General features: G+C 39.5%; 1 non-coding gene across 1 annotated transcript; it reads right to left on the bottom strand.

Annotated features, from left to right (window-relative positions):
* Positions 1 to 5,324: 5,324 nt before the first annotated feature.
* Positions 5,325 to 5,396, bottom strand: TRNAW-CCA (transfer RNA tryptophan (anticodon CCA)). Its single transcript has one exon. It is a non-coding gene; the product is annotated as a tRNA-Trp (tRNA).
* Positions 5,397 to 23,501: the final 18,105 nt, after the last annotated feature.

Raw genomic sequence — 23,501 nt, 5'->3', positions numbered from 1 at the left:
TTACCCTCATACTCTGTGTACCTTAAGTTCTAGAGGTTGGGCTACAGAATTTGGGTGGCTTCTTTGTTCCTGATTAATACTTCAAAACTATTCTCCTCTTTCCTCCTTCAGAAACATTTGAAGTTCATATCATCTAGCTAAATCACCCTTTATCATCTTTATCATTTATCAACTTTCTGGCCACTCTCCCTCAGATATTATAGGCTGTTTTTCTTTGCTCTAGGTTTCCCCACCATTCCTGTCTATATTTTGTGTGAATTTAACATTCTTATAGATGGCCCATGCAACACCAGCATTTTATTTTTATTTTTTTAAAGTTTATTTATTTGGGGTGCCTGGGTGGCTCAGTTGTTAAGCTTCTGCCTTTGCCTCAGGTCATGATCTGAGGGTCCTGGGATTCAGCCCCACATGGGGCTCCCCGCTCAGCGGGAAGCCTGCTTCTCCCTCTCCCACTCCCCCTGCTTGTGTTCCCTCTCTCGCTGTGTCTCTCTCTGTCAAATAAATAAATAAAATCTTAAAAAAGAAATAAAGTTTATTTATTTAAGTAATCTCTACACCCAACATGGGGCTCAAACTCATGAACCCTGAGATCAAAAGTCACATGTTCTTCCAACTGAGACAGCCAGGCACCCTCAGCACTTGGCCTTTTAGATTTTTTACCTCTTCATCTCCAACAACTTGTTCCTTTATTCCATATCATCCATCCACTCCAAGTGGTGAGACTTTGAACCTTGTCATCAATAACTGTTTTGCCTTCTAAATCTCAATTTCAAGCGTCCCAATTGTCAATCACTAGCCTTTTTCCTCAGCTCATTTATTATACTCTCACTGAACTATTAACACCTCCAATCCATTAAGCCCAACACTTAAAAAAACTATTAATATGATTCTGACATAAACACTTCCAACTCATCCAACTTAGATTCCTCAATTAATCCTTGTAATTGCTCTTTTGCAGACATTTTCAATTCTCTTACCCCAATGTGTCTATCTTTTTTACTTGGAGGAACCTCCAGGTAGAAACTTAGTCTTGTTTGGACTGAACCCTACTGAAACAAACTTTTCCATTCCATTGCTGGTATCCAAGTAGCAAAGATTGCTATAGAAAAATCATATGACAGGGCTGACTGGTTTTAATTCATGACCTCAGACCTCATGGGAGCACTTCATACTGGCTGGCAAAACTATTCGTTCACTGGATTAACCATTCACACCTTGGCTTCTCTACTCAAATCTTTCACATCCTTTCCCCCCTACCTGTCCCCATTTTCAGCTGGTGAACTTGCATCATACTTGAGAAACTGGAAACCATCTGCAGGGAATGCCTCAACTTAAGAAGGTCATTTCTGTGCTCATTTGCTCTTGCATCTTTTTTGTTTCAATGGAAAACAGAGAACACTCCTATCAGAAAGAACTCTACCCCTTGTACTCTGGATTTCATCCTTCTCTCCTGCTCAAGGATTTTTTGAGTCATCATCTGTGAAATTTCTTAAATCTTTTTTTCTTTTTTTTTTTAGTTTTAAGTAGGCTCCATGCCCAGCATAGTGCTCGAACTCATGACCCTAAAATCAAGTGTTACATGCTCTACTGCCCTGTGAAATTTCTTAATTGAAAAAAAAAGACTTGGCATTTTATTTTGTTATATTCATACAAATAAAAATTTTAAAAATTACCTTTTATGTTGAAACAGGTATTAGGTTTTATTTATTTAGGTTTTAGGTTTAAAAAAATTTTTAAATGTTTCAGCATTGATACCACAGACCTTGGGAAACAGTGAAAAGATACTCCTATGTGAAGCTACAGCTTAAAAAAATAAATCAATGGAATGACTTTGTCAGAAAACTGTTCTGAAACTTTTTTTTTCCATATCACTTGGATAACTGCCTTCATTTTCCTTTTTGAAGTTTTTAATGTTATTAACATATAGCTGACTTGTTTTTCCTTATTCCGTTTTGCATAGAGCTTGGTTGTGAATTTAAAGGTGTCACATCAAACAAAGCAGATGACCAAATACTACATGGTGGTCATAAAAGTCATGTCCTTGACATTTTTCTTAAGAATATGAAAGGATTTTCACAATAAAGCATTAAGTAAAAATAAGTCGAAAAGAATAGAGAACCATATTAGAGTAAGATCTCAGTTCTGTAAAGAACAGTGTTTATGGATATGTGTTTATTTAAAATATATACAAAGAAAAAAGACTAGAAATGTTTGTAGTAATTTTGTTTAGGTGGTGGGGAACAAGTAATTTTTATTTTCTTATTTTTTCTGTATTTATCAAGATTTCTACAATGACCACATGCTTTTATAAATATAACTACCTTTCTTTTGGAATTAGTGTGAAAAATTGGGAAATCACTTGGCTTATCAGAATTCAGTCTTTCAGTTTTATATTTCCAAAGGCTCCATTTTATCAGCTCATCAGTCTTAGGTAACTGATTAAAAATAATCTCAAAAGAGAAACCTAGTTTATTAAACAGGTGAAATAAATGCTCAGAGCATTCGATAGTAGTGGATAAATCCACTTGGAAGAATAATGCCTGGAAAGTTTTCAGAGGAAAAGAGCAAAATCACAGATCTGTTGGGTGGGAATTCAAATATGGATCTATATTTCAGAGCCTCTTTCCTGACATCATTCCTACATAATTGTTGTAGAAGTTAAAGTTAAAATGAAGTATTGGATTTCAAATTGTTTCAAAGTTATAGGAAGCCAGCAAATGGGCTATTCTAGGAAAGTACAGATGTCCAAACTTGGAAAGAAGCTGGAACCTGTGAAGTAACAGTTTTAGAGCTGCAGCAGTATAAATAATGACATGTATATATACTATATATATACTGCTTTACAACATTTTTATGTATATCTCATTTGATTCTTTTTAAAAAAAATTTTTTTTGAGTATAGTTGACACACAATATTACATGAGTTTCAGGTGTACAACATAGTGACTCAACTTCTCTTATATGTTATGCTATGTCACCACAAGTGTAGCTACCATCTGTCACCATACAATGCTGTTATAGTATCATTGACAATATTCCCTATGCTGTGCCTTGTTTGATTCTCTTAACAATCCTGTCAGGTTAAGTGGGACCTCCAGTCGTTCTCAAACTTTAGCTGGCCATCAGAATCACTTGGAAGGCCTGGTTAAAACTCTGTTAGGCCCCATCCCCAGAAAGAATTCTGAGTCTGTAGGTATGGGGTGGGACCTGAATATTTGCATTTCTAACTTGTTCGTAGGGTACTGGTCTGGAAACAACAGCTCAAGGCCATTTTATTTATTTATTTTTTACATTCTTTGTAAAGCCAGAGCTGACCTTGTCATAGTCTTGAATAATAGCTTTGCTTTGCCCTCAGAATAAAATTCAAATTAGGAGGTCCTGACTGATCTGACTCCTGTTTTACCTCAATAGCTTTCTCTCTCTCATTTCCTCTCCAGCCATGCTGGAGAACTAGCAGTTCTCCAAAGAAGCTGTATTAGTTTGCTAGGGCTGCTATCACAAAATGATTAACAAGGTAACATTACCTGCTCTGCCTCACAAGAGTATGATTTTGTACAAATGAGATAACATGCTTGGTCCAAGCTAAGATCAAGTGAGTATTTTTACAGAGATATGCTATACATGCAAAGGTTGCCGGGGGAGAAGGGACATTAACTTTTGTTATGGGTGGAATTGTGGCCCCTCACAATTCATATGTTGAAGCCCTAACCCCCAGTACTTCAAAATGTGACTATATTTGGAGATAAGGACTTTTAGGAGGTAATTAAGTTAAAATGAGGCCATTAGAGTGGGCCTTAATCTAAACTGACTGGTTTCCTTATAAAAGGAAACTTGGACAACAGCAGAGATGTGCACATACAGAGGAATGACCATGTGAGGATACAGTAAGAAGGTGGCCACCTATAAGCCAAGGACAGGTCTCAGAAGAAACAAACCCTGCTGTCACTTGGATCTTGAACGTCTAGGCTCCGGAACTAAATTTCTTGCTTAAGCCTCCCAGTCTGTGATCTTTTGCTATGGTAGCCCTAGCAAATGAATATAAACCACTACTTTTATAATTGAAGAAATCAGACCCCAGGAATATTAAGTGAAAGTGCTTGACTCATGGAAGGCATTCATATATGTCTACTGGATAAATAAATGCCTTAAAGCAACATAGTAAACTTTTATTTTTGAAGATTCTCCTTTATGAGGCCTTCCTGAGCTACCCAAGGCAGAGTTAATGTCCTATTTTAGCATCTACATACCACTCTGTTCATGTTACTTTCATGGCACTTAGCCCAACATATTATGGTATTTGTTTACTCAGTGTACCCCTCAGTGCTGAGCACAGTATTAGGCTCATCATAGTTGGTGGTTCGTATCTGTTGAAATGGATGGTCTAATCTCAATCCACCCAAGTAGGAGAAAGAACAAACTACACAAAGTGAAAATATAATGTCCAGCTATACTCCTGTATTAGGTTAAATCATATGAAATTAGTACTTGATATTTTCAAAACAGCAGAAAAACTCAAGGACTTTTATGGAACATAGCCAATAAAGATCTAAAAATATTTCTCATCATCTTGCTATTCATTTTTTGTACAACAAATGTTTGACACATGCCTGTCAGGCCCTATTCAGTACTAAGAGTCCTGGAGCTCGAAAAGGTGACTAAGCTTTGCTCCCTATTAAAGAGATTAATTGAAAGTAATATCTGACTTGTCCCCATTCACATGAATTGATGAAAATATAAAGGGGGCATTGATATATCACTTAGGTCCAATGGCTTCTAACATGTTCTTTCAACAAATTTCCCACCTTTTTAATAAAACATTTGGCAAAGACAAGGATATGTCGTAAGTTAGTTTGTTTGAAAACTTGGGTGACCCTTAGAGACTGTAAGAGTGGGATACTAATCACATGTTCTAAGATCGTTTATTGGCACACAGGCTAGGACGTGCACACTGCAACAACATTCAGTTAGAAATTTTACTGTGGTCCTTGCTTTCAAAACGGTCTGGGGAAACAGCTTGTACATTTCTTGTTAAGGACAGTTGGACTGATAGGCCCACTAGGGTACAGTAGTTAATAGTCACTTTACTAGTGATATGCACTTTTTACTTTAATGACAGAAAACTCACTGTACAAAGCCAAACAGTACAAAACGATCAACGTTAAGACTACGATATAAAGTCAGCCTTGTCTTTTTGCACACTAAGGCTCACTAGGATTACATTTGAAGAAGGAAGATTTAATCCTAAAAGGCGTTTTCAAAAAAGGCGGGAATACTCCTAGATCTCTAGAAAAGTGTTTTAAAAAAAGAGAGTCTACAAAAGCCCATGACCCCGACGTGATTCGAACACGCAGCCTTCTGATCTGGAGTCAGACGCGCTACCGTTGCGCCACGAGGTCCTGCTGGGCTGTGGTTCGCGCAGTTTCTTAGGACTCAAGTAACATGGCGTTTCTTCCGACATCTTTTTTCCAATTCTCTCCTTGCCCCTCCACCCGGTACACGTTTTAGATAAAGACTGATCACTTTAGCGCCCACATTTTCCTGATCGCTAACCCTCCACCTAACTTGGGACCGGACCAGTGGAGGCGGCAGAACTGAGTTTCCCTTTCAGTCGGGTCCCCAGGGTCAAGGGAAACTGTTCCTTCCTCTTCTACAGCAAGCAATTTCCGTTCTTACCCGCCCCTTAAGGGACGGAAACTCCGCCTTCTCTCTCCCCTCCCCCCTTCGGGTTCCGCGCCCAGTTCATGACCTCAAGTTGGAATTTGGCGGGCGTCACTGCGCAGGCGCACACTTGTGCCAGCCAGCCCCTGGTAGCTAACACGGAGGCCTCTGTGGTTCTCTTTCTCTTCCACCAACGATAAAAAGCTTTTACTGCCAGGGTAGGCTTTTATTTCAAGGTGAGCATTAAGCTTAAAAGTCACTCGTTTTAAAAAAGACACACTCGCAAAAGATGTCTAGATATTGTATTTGTCAGCAGGTTTGGCATCACGCAGTTGAATTATAGGGGAAAAAGCAGTTCGATTGACAAAAGTTACTGTTCTCCCCGTCGGGGAATTGAACCCCGGTCTCCCGCGTGACAGGCGGGGATACTAACCACTATACTAACGAGGAGCTCATAACAAGATCTCCTCCAAATATCTCTTCAAAAGTAAGAAAGATTCCCTCCCCAGGCTCGTTTCCCTTCTGCTTACCACCGGCAAGTGTGAAAATAGGAACATTTGGACCGCTCCTCCTCTCGCTATTCCCCTCTGGGCGCCTTGGACTCGTGGTTGGTGGAAAGAGTAAATTATTTAGAATAAGTGAAACAAAATGCGCTTCCAGTTTGAGTAGTGATGAATTGATGAAAATTGTTTTCTGGAGGGCTTTATGCTTTACAGATGATTTAGGTTTCTGGCGGGAGGTTTTTAATTTGATAGTGACCAAGAGGATGTGACTTGAAGCAGAACTTTACAAATTTATATTTTCATTCTGAAGTCGAAGTTCAAGGCTATCCTATGGTTGCCAGATGTACAGGGCAATCAGGGTTGTCCCACAGTACAGTGCCTCTTCAAACAATTTGTAAGCTTTTGTGACCCAAAGGGACTCACGCTTTGGACCAGCTGTGGTCAAATGAAATTCTGTTAGCTGATTTTTTTTCTTCTGTATTTCGGTCTCTTTCTTGAGGCGTCTACAGTTTGCTTGAAAATGATAAACACGTAAGTGGCAAAATAACACATTTAAGAAATTCAAAACAAGGATGTGCTGTTAATTAAACATAGGGTTAGGAAGGTGTGCTAATAGAATAATTTGTACCGTCCTTAGCCTTTTCATAAACAGGATCAAACCTGTTCCAAGGAGGACGTCCCATATAAACTTTTGACATTATCTCTATGTAAGCAAATTCGTAGTCACAAACTGACATGATTGAAAGTTTTCATTGTAGAACCTGAGTTTATGGAATCCATTCCTTGTAGTGTAATAAATTAACACATTTTTTTGGGAATCATAGGTTACATGGTGTTTTCCACCTGATGAAAGGGATTATTTAGTGCAGACTTTAAAAAACGGCAATTTCTGAGGCCTGTTTTGGCATATTTTTTTTACTCTCAAATACACCAAAAGCTTCAAACTCCATGTCCTGTGGCCTCCTTCTACTTCTCTCTAGTAACTCTTATGAATTCCAAAGGGCACTGTGATAACTATGATGATTTCTTTTTTCCTTGTAAGATTGAAAGAATTTGTCCCAGGTCTCTCTGTTGGCAAAACTGCAGGGCAGTGGGAACCCAGATTAATTGAACAGCCTGTCTTCACTCCTCCCCCACTCCCGCTAGACGAAGCTTAATCCTTGTCCCTTCAGAAGAGACATCATCATCTCCACCTAAGCTGTGGTAAAGCTATTCCAGTGTTCATGCATGTGTTTTTACTTTTTTTCCCTCCCTAGGGAAATGAAGAAGCAGCCTGAGTCAGCAGAGATCATGGAGCAGGAAACAGCACCTGCTGCCCATTTTCCTAAAATGGAAAGGAAGAGAGGCTAATTAACCTGAACAGGGTAAGGGAGCTCAGAGATTCCTCACTGTCAGCACTGGGTGAAAGTAAAGGTTAAAATCTGATTGGCGGTAGAGAGGGCACAGAACTCTCTTTGGAGGTGAATAGCATGATGACAATCAATGTTATTGAAAGTTTCAAATCTTTCTCTACCTAAATAATTGGTTGTCTAGCTTATTACGGCTTGCAGAACCATTCACATTCATTTCATTTTCTCCACAGTCCTGTGAGGTCAATAGGATGGGTGTTTTATCCCTATTTTACAGGTGGAGAAAGAGAATCTTGTAGAGTCACACAGATAGGAAGTCGTGAGAGGCCAGGAATCACCCAAGCCTTGACTGCAAATCTTGTACAAAATTCACCCTGCTGTATAGTTCCACATACTTGTATATTCACAAATCACGCATTATGGAGAGAAAATCTTTATCACTAGTATCAACATAATGTGTCACACTCGTTCCTGTATTAATATTTACTAGTCTCTAATTGCTTAGGCACTGTAGTTATTCATTCACTATTGAACCTACAATGTGCCAGACATTGTTTTAGACATATGGGGAGATTTTAATGGATACATTTTGTTTTTGTGGAGCTTATATTCTAATAGAAGGAAGGTAGACAATAAACAAGAATATAATACATGAAAATGCTAGATGGTGACAAGAATGGAAATAGAAAAAAATAGCATTATAAGGGGGTTTAGAGAGTGGCAAATTAAATACAATGGTCAAATAAGCCTCATTTTAATAAGATAGCATTTGAACAGACTTGAAGTAAGGGGTGTGGTCATATAGGTATCTAGAAGATGTGGAGCCTTAGAGGTTATTGTAAAGACTTTGACTTTTATTCTGAGGGGAAATGAGCTGCTGTAGGGTTTTGAACAGAGAAGTGACCTGATCTAATTTATGTTTAGAGTTTTTGGCTACTGGGTTGAGAATAGACTGTAGGGGGCCAACAGCAGAAGCAGGGAGACCAATGATATCTGTTGTAATAACCCACATAGGAGGTGAGGTGGTTCAGATTAGCTTGGAAGTTGTGGAGAACATGAGAGGTGCTGACAAATTTTGAATGTAGAGCCTTCTTGACAGAACGCCCTGACACCATGAATGTGAGGTATAAGAGTAAAAGAGGAATCAAAGATGCTTCCAAATTTTTTGGCTTGAGCAACTGAAAGGATAGAATTGCTATCAACTGAAGTGGAGAAGAGTAGTGCACAACTTCAGAGGGCACCATCGATATTGACAGTCGACATGAAGGGAGCAAGAATTCCTGTCCCCTTTAAGGCCCTTCTAGCTAGACTAAGAATCAAATTGACACAAGACAGATTTCAGGGTTGTGAGATCGAGCCCTATGTTGGGCTCTGTGCTGGGTGTGGAGCCTGCTTAAGATTCTCTCTCTCCCTCTGCTCCTCCCTGACCTTCTTAAAAAAAAAAAAAAACAACAAATTGACAGACATATTAATAGGAAAAAAATAAAATTTAATAGCATACATACAGGGAATCCATACAGACATGGAAATTCCAAAGACAGGCAAAATGAGGCATATATGTCATTAGGAACTAAGGAGAAGGGGGTAGGGGTCTTGGTATTCAAAGGGAAGGAATGCTTTCTTTCTGAAGAATGAAAAAGAGTAAATACTTGGTAAACAAGTGTGTGCTGGGCCACTCAGAAACAATGGGATGAAGAGAGGACTTCAGTCAAATAGGCCTTGCTAAATTCCTCCCTGTCTACCATACTTAGTTCATATTGTAATGTAGTTACTTATATCTCAATTATTTTAGGTGGTTGTGGGTTAGCTCAAGAGCTTTTTCTGAATCATCTGGGTTTGGATTGCTTTTTAACTCAAAATAACATTAATGCCAAAGTGGCCCATTTTGGGGCAGCCTGCCCTTGGCCCCCAGCAAGAGCACACTGGGAAGGAGGCAGGGCACCATTCACATAGATGCTCTGTGGTTGGCAGTCCTTAGAAGGGTGGAACGTATGTGGAGCAGTATTTGGAGGGATAATCAGCATTTCAGTTTGGGATGTGTTAAGGTTGAGACATTGAATAGGTAGTTGAACATCATGGTTGAGTACTCATTGTATAAGCCAAGCATTGTGTGTGGTGCTGCAAGTGCCATGATGAACAAAGATCCTGATCTCAAGGAACTTTCATTTGAGTGAAGGAGACATATATCATTAATCAAAGAATAATAACAACAAAAAAGTAAAATTACAATTGTGACAGTTACTAAGAAGAAGATGCAGAAGGAAGCGCTTTCTTGGTAGATAGAATTGTATGTGCAAAGGTTATAGGAACTGAGGAAGTGTGGTGAGTAGAGGGATTGAAAGGGTAGAAGTGGGTAGAAATCCTAAAGAGGACCGTGGGAGAGATGAGGGTGACAGGCCCATGGCAGTAGGGTGGGTGATGCAGGATCTCTCAAGCTGTGTTAACCTTTTCTTGGCCTCTTATTCACTTTATCAAATAAATGTGTTTATTTACTATTTTTAGAGTTTATTGAGGTATAATTTATATCCAGTAAAATTCATTCTTTCTTAGGTGTACTGTTCTATCAGTTTTGACCACAATCAACTTATAGACCGTTTCTATCACTCCTATCACTTCCATCACAAACTTCCCTTAAGCCCCTTGTCACTCAATCCCTTCCTCCCAGCCCCAGGCACCACTGATATGATTTCCATGTCCAAAATGTCATATTAATGGAAAGGTACAGTTTGTAGTCTTTCGAATATGGCATCTTTCAGTTAGCACAATGTTTTTCGGAGTCATCCACATTGTTTCCTCTATCAGTGAGATTTTTTTTTCCCATTGCTGATTAGTGTACCATTGTATGGATGTTTATCCACTCACTAGTTGATGGACATTTGAGATGTTTCCAGCTTTTGACTATTATAAATACAGCTATTATAAACATTAGTGTTGTTAAAAAGAAACAACAGACCAAAGTGGAGTCACTTTTGCTACACCCCACCAAGACTACCTATTTGTAGTTTCAGCCTCTCCCAGGAGTGAAATTTTAAACGAATGGGTCTGGAATTTCCTGATCAGCACTTGTGAGGTAATCTGCATGATAAGACTACCTGTTCTGCCCCTTAAGGGGAAGGTGAATTTGCCTGAAAGAATCCTTTCTTTTGCTAGCAACCTTCCTGTTTCTGCCTATAAAATTCTATTCTGTACAGTTCCTTGCAGCTCCTTTCTACTTGGTAGATAGGATGCTGCCCAATTTATGAATCATTGAATAAAGTCAAGTAAATCTTCAAATTTACTCAGTTGAATTTTATTTTTTAACAGTACACAGGTTTTTGTATCCTCATTTCTCTTGGGTCGGTATCTAGGAGTGGGATAGCTGGGTCTTGGGATGAGTGTGTTTGCATTTATACGAAACTACCAAACTAACTGGAATATTTTGCATTTCCACTGACAATACATGGGCATTCTTGTTGTTCCACATCTTTGCTAGCAGTTGATATTGTAAGTAGTTTTTGTTTGAGCTATTCTAGTAGGTGTGTAGTAGAATCTCTGTGTGGTTAATATGTCTTTCCCTAATGATTAATGATGATGTTGAGCATATTTTCATGGGCTTATTTAAACATCTTAATATTTTGCCTATTTTTCAATTGGGTTGTTTTCTTTTTGAATTTTGAAAGTTTTTTTTAATATATTCTGATTACTTGTTTTTTGAAATCTGATATATATCTTGGGATATATCAACACATATATAATATATCTTGGGAGATACATTTTCTCTCAAGCTGTGTCTTGTTTTTTTCACTCTCTTAAAGAATTTTAGATTTTTTAAAAAATTTTAACTTGTATATCCTTATCTTTTTAATTTAAATTCAATTAGCCGACATATAGTACATCATTAGTTTCAGATGTAGACTTCAATAATTCATCATTTGCATGTAACACCCACTGCTCTTCACATCACGTGCCCTCCTTAATGCCCATCACCCTGTTACCCCATTCCCCTGTCCACTTCCCCTCCAGCAACCCTCAGTTTGTTTCCTATAATTAAGAGTAAAGAATTTTTGATTTTATCAGAGCATACATGACCCGGTTTCTTGTGTTTCTTCCCTTTTTTCTCTATTATTTTCACTTCCTCAACTTAGCCTTTGAACAACAGTGTAAACAAGAGCTTGGGCCAGCTCACTACTCAACATTCTCTTTTCCCCTTCCTCCTCCTCCATAAATAAAAAAGAGTCTAAATTGCTCCTGGGTAGTTTTTGATTCTGTAATCATTCATTCACAGAAACATGGCTTACATTTATTAAAATGTAACACTTCCTATGCAAATATGAAACTAACCCTCCATAAACATTAAAATTCAAATTCAAATTCAAAGGTGACTGTTTATGATTTGGGCCTGGAAGACATATCTAGCTGGGTACAAGTTTAGATTATTAAAGGAAAAAAGTTTCTATTGAGGATGCTCATACTTCACCATTTCCCAGTCTAATTTATCTAAATAATCCAGAGTTAAAACTGAGAGGCAAACATCTTTTCCCCTCCAGTGCAATCAACACATTAGTCTGTTCCTTCTCATTAAAAAAACCCAACAAACAATGTAAAACAACAAAAAACCCAACTTTGTTGATCTTTTCTTTGTGCCAGGTGTGGAGATAGACACCGGGGACAAAGATATGAATAATATTCCTTTCCTGCCCTCGGAGAACTCAGTTTTCATAGGGGAGGCGGACCCTCTTATTGATAGTTTGTTAAGTGCTATGGTGGCAGCATTGTCCATGCTTACTGAGAGCCTACTGTGAATAGGCTATTTTAAGTGTTTTACATAAGAACACTATTTAATGTTTGTTACAATCCTGTACATTTGGTACAGTAATTCTTCCCCTTTTACAGATGATGAAACTGAGGCACAAGAAGGTTAAGGTCACAAAGAAAGTTACACATAGTAGTGCAAACAACTATGGGATTATAGAAAAGGAAGGACTGGGTCTGCCGGTGGTGGAGGGGCAGGGTTTCAAAGAAAACCACTTCAAAAGATGAAGATGAGGTTTGAAAGAGAAGGGAAAAGATTTTCCAGCACTTCTGGAAGAGGGAAGCACTAATGCAAAGGTTCAGAGCTGGTGAAAGAGTATGTGGGGATTTCGGAAACGCCAAGTAGAGGGCCTGCTGCTGGTGGGATAGGATTGCAGGAGGCAGGAAGTGTCTTCACTGTTCATTATAATGCACAGTTGGGGATAGTTAAAAATCACAGACTTTGAGGAGCTAGCAGGAACCTTACAGATCTTTTCAACCCTTTCATTTATAGGTAAGGAAACTGAGGCCCGGAGAGCTCCAGTGACTTCCCTAATTCTCAGGGCTGAGAACGTCACCACTTTTCCCTGTATTTGTTGCAGTGATGTGAGGGAATCCAGGGCATCCAGGGCATCAGATCTTGGCACCACCTTCCCTGTGGCTAACTTTTCCTGGGCTGGTCTCAGCTTCTTTTCCTTTGAGGAAAGCACCTGCTGGCGTTGGCCACAAGCCTCAAGGTCATTGACCTTCCTGTTCCTGACTTTTTCCTGCCTTGCAGACCACCTGCTTGCGGGCTTGCTGGTATTAGTAATTGTGCTCATTGATCTGTCTGGCCTTAGGGCAAGCATTGGCCCCATTGGGAGGACTACTGGGTCCTGTTGACCCACACTCTCCCCTAGCCCTTTGGGATCAGTTCTCAGGCAGCCCGAAGGACAAATTCATTCTGCTTATTTGGGGGTGGGATGAAAGAGTGTCTACTTCGAGAGAGACACAGTGAGAGAGGGAACACAAGCAGGGGGAGTGGGAGAGGCAGAAGCAGGTTTCCCGCTGAGCAGGGAGCCCGATGTGGGGCTTGAACCCAGGAACCTGGGATTATGATGTGGGGCTTGAACCCAGGAACCTGGGATTATGACCTGAGCCGAAGGCAGACGCTTAACGACTGAGCCACCCAGGTGCCCCTCTTTACTTTGTCTTTACCTGTTTCCTCTTCTAAATGCAAAGCAACAGCAAAATTCCTGCTTTAAATACTCAGGTATTGAAGTTGCCATCTTAGGAAAAAAGCTGCCTGTAATACTTTTGAAATTTCTTCTGTTGGTGAGTGACTCATGTGACTAGAAAGGTTATCAGAATTTGATAAAAATGAAGTTGATAATACAGTAAATGAGAACAAAACTAATACAAAATAGTATGAGGAGTACTATTTTTCTATGCATTTATAAATATTTTTAAATCTTTTTTTAAAGTTTATTTATTTAAGTAATCGTTACACCCAAGGTGGGGCTCAGACTCATGACAACAACCCCCCCCCCACCGCCCCAACCCCAAGATCAAGAGCCTCCTGCTCAGTGGACTGAGACAGCCAGGCGCCCCTGCATTTATAAATATTGAAAGAAGTCTGGAAAGAAATATGTGAGAATACTAGAAGTAGTTATAGCTGGCTGAGAACATGTCGATGATCCCTGTTCTTCTTGCTTTTTTCCATTTCTCAAATTTTCTACCATATGCATATATTATTCTTGAACTCAGAAAAACAGTAACTTTTTTTAAAAAAAGTTACTAATACCAAGCAAAGCAAATTGCTTAAATTCACACCTGTGGTAGTCTTCCCTAGAACTGTAGTGACTATTCTACTCTGATTTTCCTTGTTAGTTGAAGATTTCATTTTGCAGTTTAAATTGTCTTACTTCCTTAAGGTAGGGAGGTGAAGGGATGAGGAAGCAAACTTCAACGTCAGTAAAACTGAGTGTGCAGCCTTTTTTTCCTTGTCCCTTTGTCTTCCGGCCCCTGCGTTTCCAGTCTTTTGTTGTTCTCGACAAGGATTTCGATTCAGGGTTTAAAAGAAAACAAGTGCCACTCCTCCGCGCGCCCTCTGGTGTCCCAATGAGGTATAACTAGACATAACCCACAAAGATCACGGCCATTTTCACACGACGCTCTCCCCACCTGATGATGCCTTTTAAGAGGAAGGATGCATTTTAGAGGAAGTAATCACATGCCAAAATGCTTGGCAGGTTTAGTCTTTGAAACTATAGGTGTGGTTGTTGGTTTAAAAAAAAAAACACTTAAAATCAACATCTGCCTATTTAAAAGAGATCTAATAAGTCAATTCTGAAAGCAGTCAGCATAGGTTTCTGGCCTTTGAACCTAAGAAAGGCGCATTTTGTTTTATAATTATAGCAGGTCAGTACTTTGGAGTAATTGCCAACACATTAGGTGAAAGAGGTCTGGATACTTAGACTTTAGCTTGACTCCTGATAATGATTTCTTCCACTTAGAGATTTATCACTATACTAAAGTCCTTTTCTTAAGTTTGTTTATGTATGTATGTATGTAGGTAAGTAATCTCTGCACCCCATATGGGGCTCAAACTCACAATGCTCAGATCAAGAGTCACATGCTCTTCTGACTGAGTGTACCAGGCACCCCTGAAAGTCCTTTTTGGCTGTAATTGATTCTTACTGCATTTTTCATCAAACTGTGTTTTTAAAAATTATATTTCCACTGAAAAAACAAAATAATAACAAAAACCTCACAAAGCAAACCAATGTAGACAAATAATATTTTTGGTTAAATAATTATGAATTGACAAGATCCCGTTAAGTTTTATTTGAATGGGAAGGCAAAACTTTACCTCTGTTCTCTCAAGGATCTCCAGTGAGTCTGAAAATTAAACTAACATAAAACAGATTAACAGGAAAAAAACATACAGCTTTTACATGTGCGTGGGGGCCTCCCCATAGGAAAACGAAGGCTCAAAGAAGTGGCAAAACCTAAATGCTTATATACCGGTTTGAGGAAAGAGAGCCAATTTTGGGTAAGGAACCAAAATATATGGGGAGGCTAGAGGAAGACAAGAGTTATTTTGATAAGATCTGTTTGTACAGAATTCTCTCAGCCTTGATACCCCATCTCTGGTGATAAGCATATTTCTTTCCTTTTGGTGTAAGAAGGATATCTTTCACATGGGAGTTTTATCTCCTGCTTTTAGGAAGGAAAACCTGCTGTTTTCCAAATTATTTTTCCAAAATAATTCTTATGCCAAAGTGGCATATTTTGGGGTGGCATACACTGCTATCTTTCATAGGTGATTCATGCACAAAATATGAAATTCAATAAGTACCAAAGTGTATACAAAAGAAAGTCTCTCTTCCATCCCAAGTGATGTAAAGATTGGTTCAGTAGCTCACCAAGGTCATCAAGATCTCTGGGTTCTTCTTTTTCCTCAGATGTTTTTTCCTCTGCAATCCTACACAAATTGACTTTTCTTTTCATGACTGTCACTTCATGGTTACAAGGTAGCTGCTGCAGCTCCAGATGTCATGGCCACTTTTGAGGTTGGAGCATGAGGTTGGGGGCAGTTTGAGCAAATGCTCCTTTTGAATTTGTCCCTTTTAACAGGAAGAAAACCATCCCAGAAGCCCTCTGGAGATTGTTTTCCTGTTTCTTTAGCCACTGTTGGATCGCAAGATTGGGAAAGTGACTATCTGGCAAAAGGAAATGAGTAGTGATTACAATATCAGTTTTCAGTATTCTAGTCTTCTGTGCTATTTTTAAGAACTGAAATTTGTTAGCATAACACTGTTTTTCCTTAATTTAACAATAATGTTTTAATCACTTTTATGTCTGGAGATATGCCCAGAAAATTATATAATTGCATTAACATTTAAATCAAAGGCACATGTTTTGAAAGTATTCTGATCATATCCTTTCTCTTTTTGAAATCATTCCAAGGCTTCTTACTGTTGATTTAATTCCATTTTTCCTCATTATTAAAGAGGTTGAGTATCTTTTCATATTTATCTGTCATTTGTACTTTCTCTAAAGCTAGTTTTGGGTCCTAATTTCTTCCAGAGTGGACTGGAGGACTCCAGGTGGAGTCATGTTAGAATGGAAGGGCATTGTTTAGAAGAGTAACTGAGACAGTGGTGGTATCACCTTTATTTCAGGATTACTAGAGATGACCACGTTTCCCAGTTTGCCTGGAAGAATCGCAGTTAGCACTTGTTGCCCCAGTGTATTTTATTAATAGCACTCCATTCACTCTCAAAAGTGTCTTAGTTTGGATGAAAATTGTATAGTCACCTCTTATTTGAAATATACATCAAAATACTACAGTTGGCTTTTTACTCTGGAATCTCAATTAGTTGGTGCAGGATTATCATGAAGAGTAGGTTTTGGTCTGCTTCCTTCACTGTTGTATCCCCAGAGCCTAGAACAGTGCATAGTACACAGAAAGTGCTTAAATATGAATGAATCAATAAATAAACTCATTACTTGGAGCCTGGCACATTGCCACCTGAGCAACTGGATTCTGTTAGCAAGGAATATGGACGAATGATTTTGGGGCCTGCAACTAATGGTGGCTGCCAAAATATGCATTTCGGATTTTGATAGATATTGTCAAATTGTTCTCCGCAGGGGTTGAGCCAGTTTATACTCCCACCAGCAATATGCGAGAGCATCTGTTTTTCTAACCTTCATCTACATGGTGTTATCAAAATTTTAATCTGACAGTCTGGCAGTTTTAATTTGCATTTCCCTTATTATGGAGAAGATTGAGTATATTTTCATATGTTTAAAAGCCGTTTGAAATTTCTGGGAACTTTTTGTTCATTTCCTTTGCCCATTTTCAATTAAGCTATTGGTCTTTTTCTTATTGATTTGTAGGAATGTAAATTGATGTTCCTAGTTTTTTATGTCTTTTGAGTTTGTTTATGGTGTTTTTTTCTAAGCAGGATTTAAAAAATGTGTTTATATTTAGCTTCTTTCCTGTTATAGCTTCTATGTTTTGTATTATGCTCACAAAGTCTTTCCCTACTACCAGATTATAAAATAATTCTTCCATATTTTATGCCTGTACTTTCAGGGTTTCAATCTTTCACATATAAATCTTGATCAATCTGGAATTTATTTCCACATAACTTTTGAGGTATGAATTCAATCTGTTATTGTTTATCAAAGATCCCACCTTTTTCCTACTAATGGAAACTCTAAAAGGTTTCCGATTTTCAGGAGCTCCATTTTCTTTTTTAAGATTTTATTATTTTTTTTAATCTCTACATCCAATGTAGGGCTTGAACTCCCAACCCTGAGATCAAGAGTCGCATGCTCTACTGACTGAGCCCGCCAGGTGTCCCCAGGGATCCCGTTTCTTATGACTAGTACTTTTAATACTCTACTTAAATTCTAAGGAAAGGAATTCAAGGGCAGAGGATTCAGGATGAAAATTTAATCTTTAGTTTCATGTCTTACACTTCTCCATTTTACAATTAACACTACCTTTTGCTAAGCACTTATGTGAGCGTAATACACACAGAAGACTGTATGAAACATATGTAGAATATAAAGAATAATGGTAAAATGACACTCGTGTGCCTGTTACCTAGGTTCACAAGTGAAACATGGCCAGTAACCTGAAATTCCTTCCTGTGCTCTACTTTAATCATATTCTCTGCTCTCCTCCTCAAGAGGTAACCGCTATCCTGATTTTTTGGTAATTATTCCTTGCTTTGTTTTATGCTTTTACCACCTATATGTATCCTTAGATAATACATTGTTTGCCCCTGAAACCAATATTATACTCTATGTTAATGAACTAGAATTTAAAAAATATTTGAACAAAAAAATACGTCATTCAGGTTCTTGACAACTGAGTGGCAAGCATAACTGTAGCCACAGCCTCTCAAAAGACTGGCTGAACAGAGCTCCGAGACACGTTTAGTCCCCGTGTTCTTCAGAGAATCCACAAGGTCCTTCTGGGAGGTCAGGGATCAGGATCAAGAGTGAGTTCTGGGAAACACAGGCTGTATCACAGTTGGGACACCTGGTAGAGGTGTAGTTTGTATCAGGTAATGTCCATCTGCAGAAATATAGTTGGGGTGGGCAGCTCTCTAGCTGTTGCTTTCTAGCTCTCTGTGGCCTCTCCCCTGTTCTCAAGAGGAAATCAAAGGTGACCCCTTCTATGGGGTGAAGTAAAGTTCCTCAGCTCACCCAGGCAGCAGGCAGTGGTGGGTATGTTTTTTGTTGCCGAGAAATAGATGTAGAGGCTTAAAAGAACACCCACTTATTATGCCATAGTTTCCACAGGCTAGGAGTCTGGTACATTTTAGCTGGCTCCTCTGTCCAGGATATTTCAAGGCTGAAATCAGGGTGTCGATTGGTTGTGTCTCATCTGGAGGCTTGACTGGGGAAGGCTATGTGTCTATGCTACTTCAGGTTATTAGCAGAATTCATTTCCTTGCACCTCTAGGACGAAAGTCCCTATTGTCTTGCTGGCTCTCAGCAGGGACCTCTCTCAGCTTTGAGAGGTGGCCCTCAGATCTTTGCTCAGCAGCTGGGACCAACAGCAGTGGCTTGCCTTAGAGTGCTGAGATGTTCAGAGGCTTGCAGGTAAAGTCCTGTGAATCACCTGCTTTGACTGGCTTCTCCCTGACCTTCATACCCTCAACCCTTAGTTGTATAAGCCTCTATTCCTTCTTCTAAAGCCCTTCGTATTTTATCTACTTAGAGTAACTTTTGTTTTCTTTGATAAACCCTGACTTGTACAGTTGTTTTGCTGTGTGGAAATCTGAAGCAATTTTGATTCTTCATATTTTATATGTGATCCCTTTTTTCTCTCTGCAGGCTGGTAGAATCATCTCTCTGACTCCCAGTCAGAGGGTTTTTCTGTATATGCTTATATATGCTATGGGTTTATATATGCTTATATATACTAAATAAGCATATATATAATTTATATATGCTATGGGTTTTTCTCAGATGATTGGAAACCTTGGGTTGTCTCACTCCTGATTAAGAGTGAGCACCCAAGAGGCAATTTGCACTTTTCAGAGTGCAGGTAAATCTTGTTCACTTTGGGAACCTTACTGTGTAGGTGTCCTGAGTGACCATTCTCTATTCCCATAACTCTCTTTAGTTCTTTCCTCTTGAGCTGTTTAGATTACTCAGAGAGTATTTCAGTTATCTACATGGAGGATTCAGATCTGGTTGCCAATGTTTGGGAGACAAATAAGGAAAGAGAACTGAGGGTCTCAGCATTCAGCCTTCTGTGAACACAGTTATTTATAATACACCTGATTTCAGTACAGTATCCATGATGTTACTGAACCCTGAAGACTGTTGATTAGATGGCAACAAACCAGTAGGCAAGATCAGATTAGAAGTGTTTTGAGGGTACCAGGCTTGCTCAGTTAGTTGGGTGTCCAACTCTTGATTTCAGCTCAGGTCATGATCTCGGGGTTGTGAGACTGAGCTCCATGTCAGGCTTCGCGCTCAGTGGGGAGTGTGCTTGAGATTCTCTCCCTCTCCCTCTGCCCCTCCCCCTGCTCATTCTCTCTCTCTCTCTAAAGTAAATAAATCTTTTTTTTAAAGTGTTTTGAATGATTTGCAGTTATGCAACGTCATTTAAGGTGCAGTGCCCAATCCATGAGTATAACAGAGGTGGAGGATAAGGATGAGATTTCATAAGAATGAAATAACTGAACAGAATGAGCAAAAGTTTTAGAGTTTGGCTTTAGGAATAAAGTTAAGACAGTGGAATACAAATTTGATCAAATTCATAGGTAGGACTAGGTATATCACATTAATATTAATTGCAAAAAAGCCAAGAAAGAAAATACTTCCAAAGGGAAAGAAGTATACTTGAAGTGTTTTGGGATTTCCACTTATGAAAGAAATGGTTTTCTGTTGGTGAAAAAGTCAGTGGTCTGTTCTACATAGCTGAGGAGGTTAGTTAGTCCCACCGCTTTTGATGAATTATTAGGGAACTCATCCACCTCGAAAAAGTTGTGTGCGTTTAATTTTTAATTTTTTTAAACTAGGCTCCACACCCAACATGGGGCTCAAACTCACAACCCCAAGATCAAGAGTTGTATCCTCCACTGACTGGGCCAGCCAGGTGCCCCAAAAGCTGTGTGCATTTAAAATAAATTATTAATAATAAAACTGAGTGTAGCTTGTGAAAAGCAAAACAAACAGGTGTATGTGGCTCCTTTTGAAATATTGGTTGAGTTCTGAAGGGATTGTGCCAATTGGGGTCTTAGTCCCATGTAACAGAGCTTAGTAGCTAGTTTAGCAGAAACAGAATTTATTGAGGACTGACTGACAGCTCAGAGAAACTTTGAGAGGGTCAGAGTCAGGCTTGGTGGCCTCACAGCCAGAGACAAATGACATGGCGGTTACACCAAAGGCCGTGTTCGAGTGCTCTCGACTGCTGTCCACGGTGAAGGCTCCACTGGAACATCTGTCCCTGCTGCCTCCAGAGGTTGGCTGCTCCACCTGCACCTTTCCCAGAAGTATGCTGCCTGTTTTGCTCAGCACGCTGCCTTTTGCCTCCTCTTGTTCTGCAAGCTGAATTTCCATATGGATGCATCTGATTAGTAGAGCCTTTCCCAGCTGCAAGAGAGGCTGAGAAAGCAAGTCTCTGGTTTCTGTCTTTGAGAGTGGGACTCATCGTGTGAGAAATTCTCCAAACAGGAAGAACGTACAATAGATCCTGGGCCACCGTGAAGAGGGCACATGCCAAATGGAAAGAGAATCAAAGGGGCTAAGAGCATGGATTTTGGAGTCACATGGGCCCTCGTTCAAGACCAGCTCCACAGCTTCCCTTGACTCACTTTGAGTCAGCCATTCAAGCCTGTTTCCTTATCGGTAAGTTACAGATAATAAGAGTCAAGATACGGTAGAGGTGCTATTAATATTAAACATGGTAAAGTGTAAAGCATTTAACCTGGTGAACACTCTGTAATTATAAGTTCAAATTATTATCCTTGATGTTGTTGGTATTATAGTTGATATAAGGACAATCAAAGCTGAGGATATAAAATTGAACCATAAAAAAACCATTTGATGGTTTATGTTCCAGGAGTTATTTTAGTGTTAAATTCAGATCCCCCTTTTCTGGGTAAAAAACCCAAAAAATAAAAAACAGGAGGGGTTAGTACCAATATCCTGATAAGTTATAAATGCTTCTGTCATACTCCCTGTATTCCCATATATTCTCCTCACTTTACTTGTCCGCCATTACATCACAGAATAGTAGTAATAAGTCAACATACACCCTTATAAAAATAAAAAATAGAAAAAGAACAACTCAGAGCATGTTAATAATGCTATTTTTGGAGTTTCTTGGTGGAGGGGGTCTTTTATATGTGTATATGCTGACAAACTGGTTTGATAAAGATTTTGCTTGAGAAAAAGATATTAATTATGTAAACTGTATAATTATATAAACATCCCCATGAAATAGAAGATTAGTGGCTGCAACGACAAGAGTATTCCATCACACAAAAAGAACTAGGAATGAGGCTGTGGGATCCTCTCCATGACCATATTTCACTGAAATCCTCCCTCTGTTTTTAGGGGAATGGTGAAGAGTTGGTTTATTATGGTAAAATAAGCTTTCCTGCAAATGCTACACAGTTAACTCTTGTATGTAGTGGGCAGAGCATGGTGTTTTGGAGTTGAGGGTTGGCATTCAAATCTCTACTCTGCCATATATTAGCTGATTAAGTGTTTTGAGCCTCAGATTTATTACCTATAGCATGAGGATAAAATACTTTTCTTACAGACTTCTTGTGAATTATGAAGTGTTTAGTATGTTTGGTGTTTTATAAAGTATCTGACACATGCATTGGCCACACATGATGAAGCCACACATGGAAAGCCACACACTTCCCCCACAAAGGGGAAAGTTGGCAGAGAGAATTCAAAATAAATTTAAATCAGGGCTTGGCTCTCATTGTACTGCATTAGATGTTTATAGAGAATTTGCTTTTTTAGTTAGTTTTTAGGCTGGCAACATTAGTTTTCCCTGTGTCTTAGTCTGTCTAGGCTGCTACAACAGAATGCCATAGACTGGGGGCTTATAAACAATAGAAATCGATTTCCCAGAGTCATGGAAACTGGGAAGTCTAAGATCAAGATTATGACAGATTCAGGTCTGGTGGGAGCTTTGTTACTGGTTCATTGATGGTTGTCTTCTCCCTGGTGGAAGGGATAAGGGAGCTCTTGGACCTCTTTCATAAGGGCACTACCCTCATGACCTAATCCCCTCCAAAATGTCCCGCCTCTTACTACCATTACATCGGGGGATAAGATTTAATATATGAATTTTGGCTGGGATACATTCTGTCTATAGCACCCTAGATACTGTTGGATTTGGGGTCTGGTTTTCAATCGCTGCAGAGCTAACCACCGTACAATTCAGTGGTTTAAAATAACAATTTTATTATGCTTCCAGATTTTGTGGGTCGGGAATCCAATGAGGGGCTGTGGAGATTGCTTGCCTCTTCTCCACAATATCTGGTGCCTCAGATGGGGAAGACTGGAATAGTAAAGGAAGATTTAGAATGTGAGGGGCTGGAATCATCTGGAGACTTTTTACTTCCATGGCTGGTGCCTGGGCAGCTGGGACATCTTGAAGGCTGGGCTTGACTGGGGCTGTTACTGGGAGCACCTACATTTGGCCTCTCCCTGGGGCTTGGGCTTGTTACAGCATGGCGAGTCGGTTCCAAAAGAGAGCATTCAGCCAGCCAACAATGCAAGGGTATCAGGGGAGGCTGCATGGCCTTTTCTGACTTTGTGGCAGAAGTCACAAAGTGGTCACTTTTGCTACATTCTTTTGGTATAAGTGAGTCACCAAGGCTAGCCCAGATTTCAGGGGGTGCAGATTAGTCTCCACTTCCTGATGGCAGAGGGCCAGGTCCCATTGCAGAAGAGCATGTGGGATAGGATATGTTGTTGAAGACTCTTTGGAAAATGCAGTTTCCTGGAGCCTGGAAGGGTGCCATGGATTGAACCCATTTCAGCCTGGCACTGAAAGTTTGGTTCATGGAAAGCTGTTTCAGGTATGTTATCAACTGAGAAAAGCAGATCATAGAACAGCATGTACAGTATGATTCCATTTACAAAAAATATGCAAGGCTGCATCTCTACATGTATGTGTGCCTGCATGCACGTGTGTGTGTGTGTGTGTGTGTGTGTGTGTGTGTGTGTGTGTAGA

This window comes from Eumetopias jubatus, unplaced genomic scaffold (genome assembly GCF_037043125.1).
Source record: "Eumetopias jubatus isolate StellerSeaLion01/CBP00866 unplaced genomic scaffold, mEumJub1_p1.0 scaffold_8, whole genome shotgun sequence".
In the NCBI taxonomy this organism is placed as follows: domain Eukaryota; kingdom Metazoa; phylum Chordata; class Mammalia; order Carnivora; family Otariidae; genus Eumetopias; species Eumetopias jubatus.
This window is presented reverse-complemented; position numbering and strand designations above follow the sequence as displayed.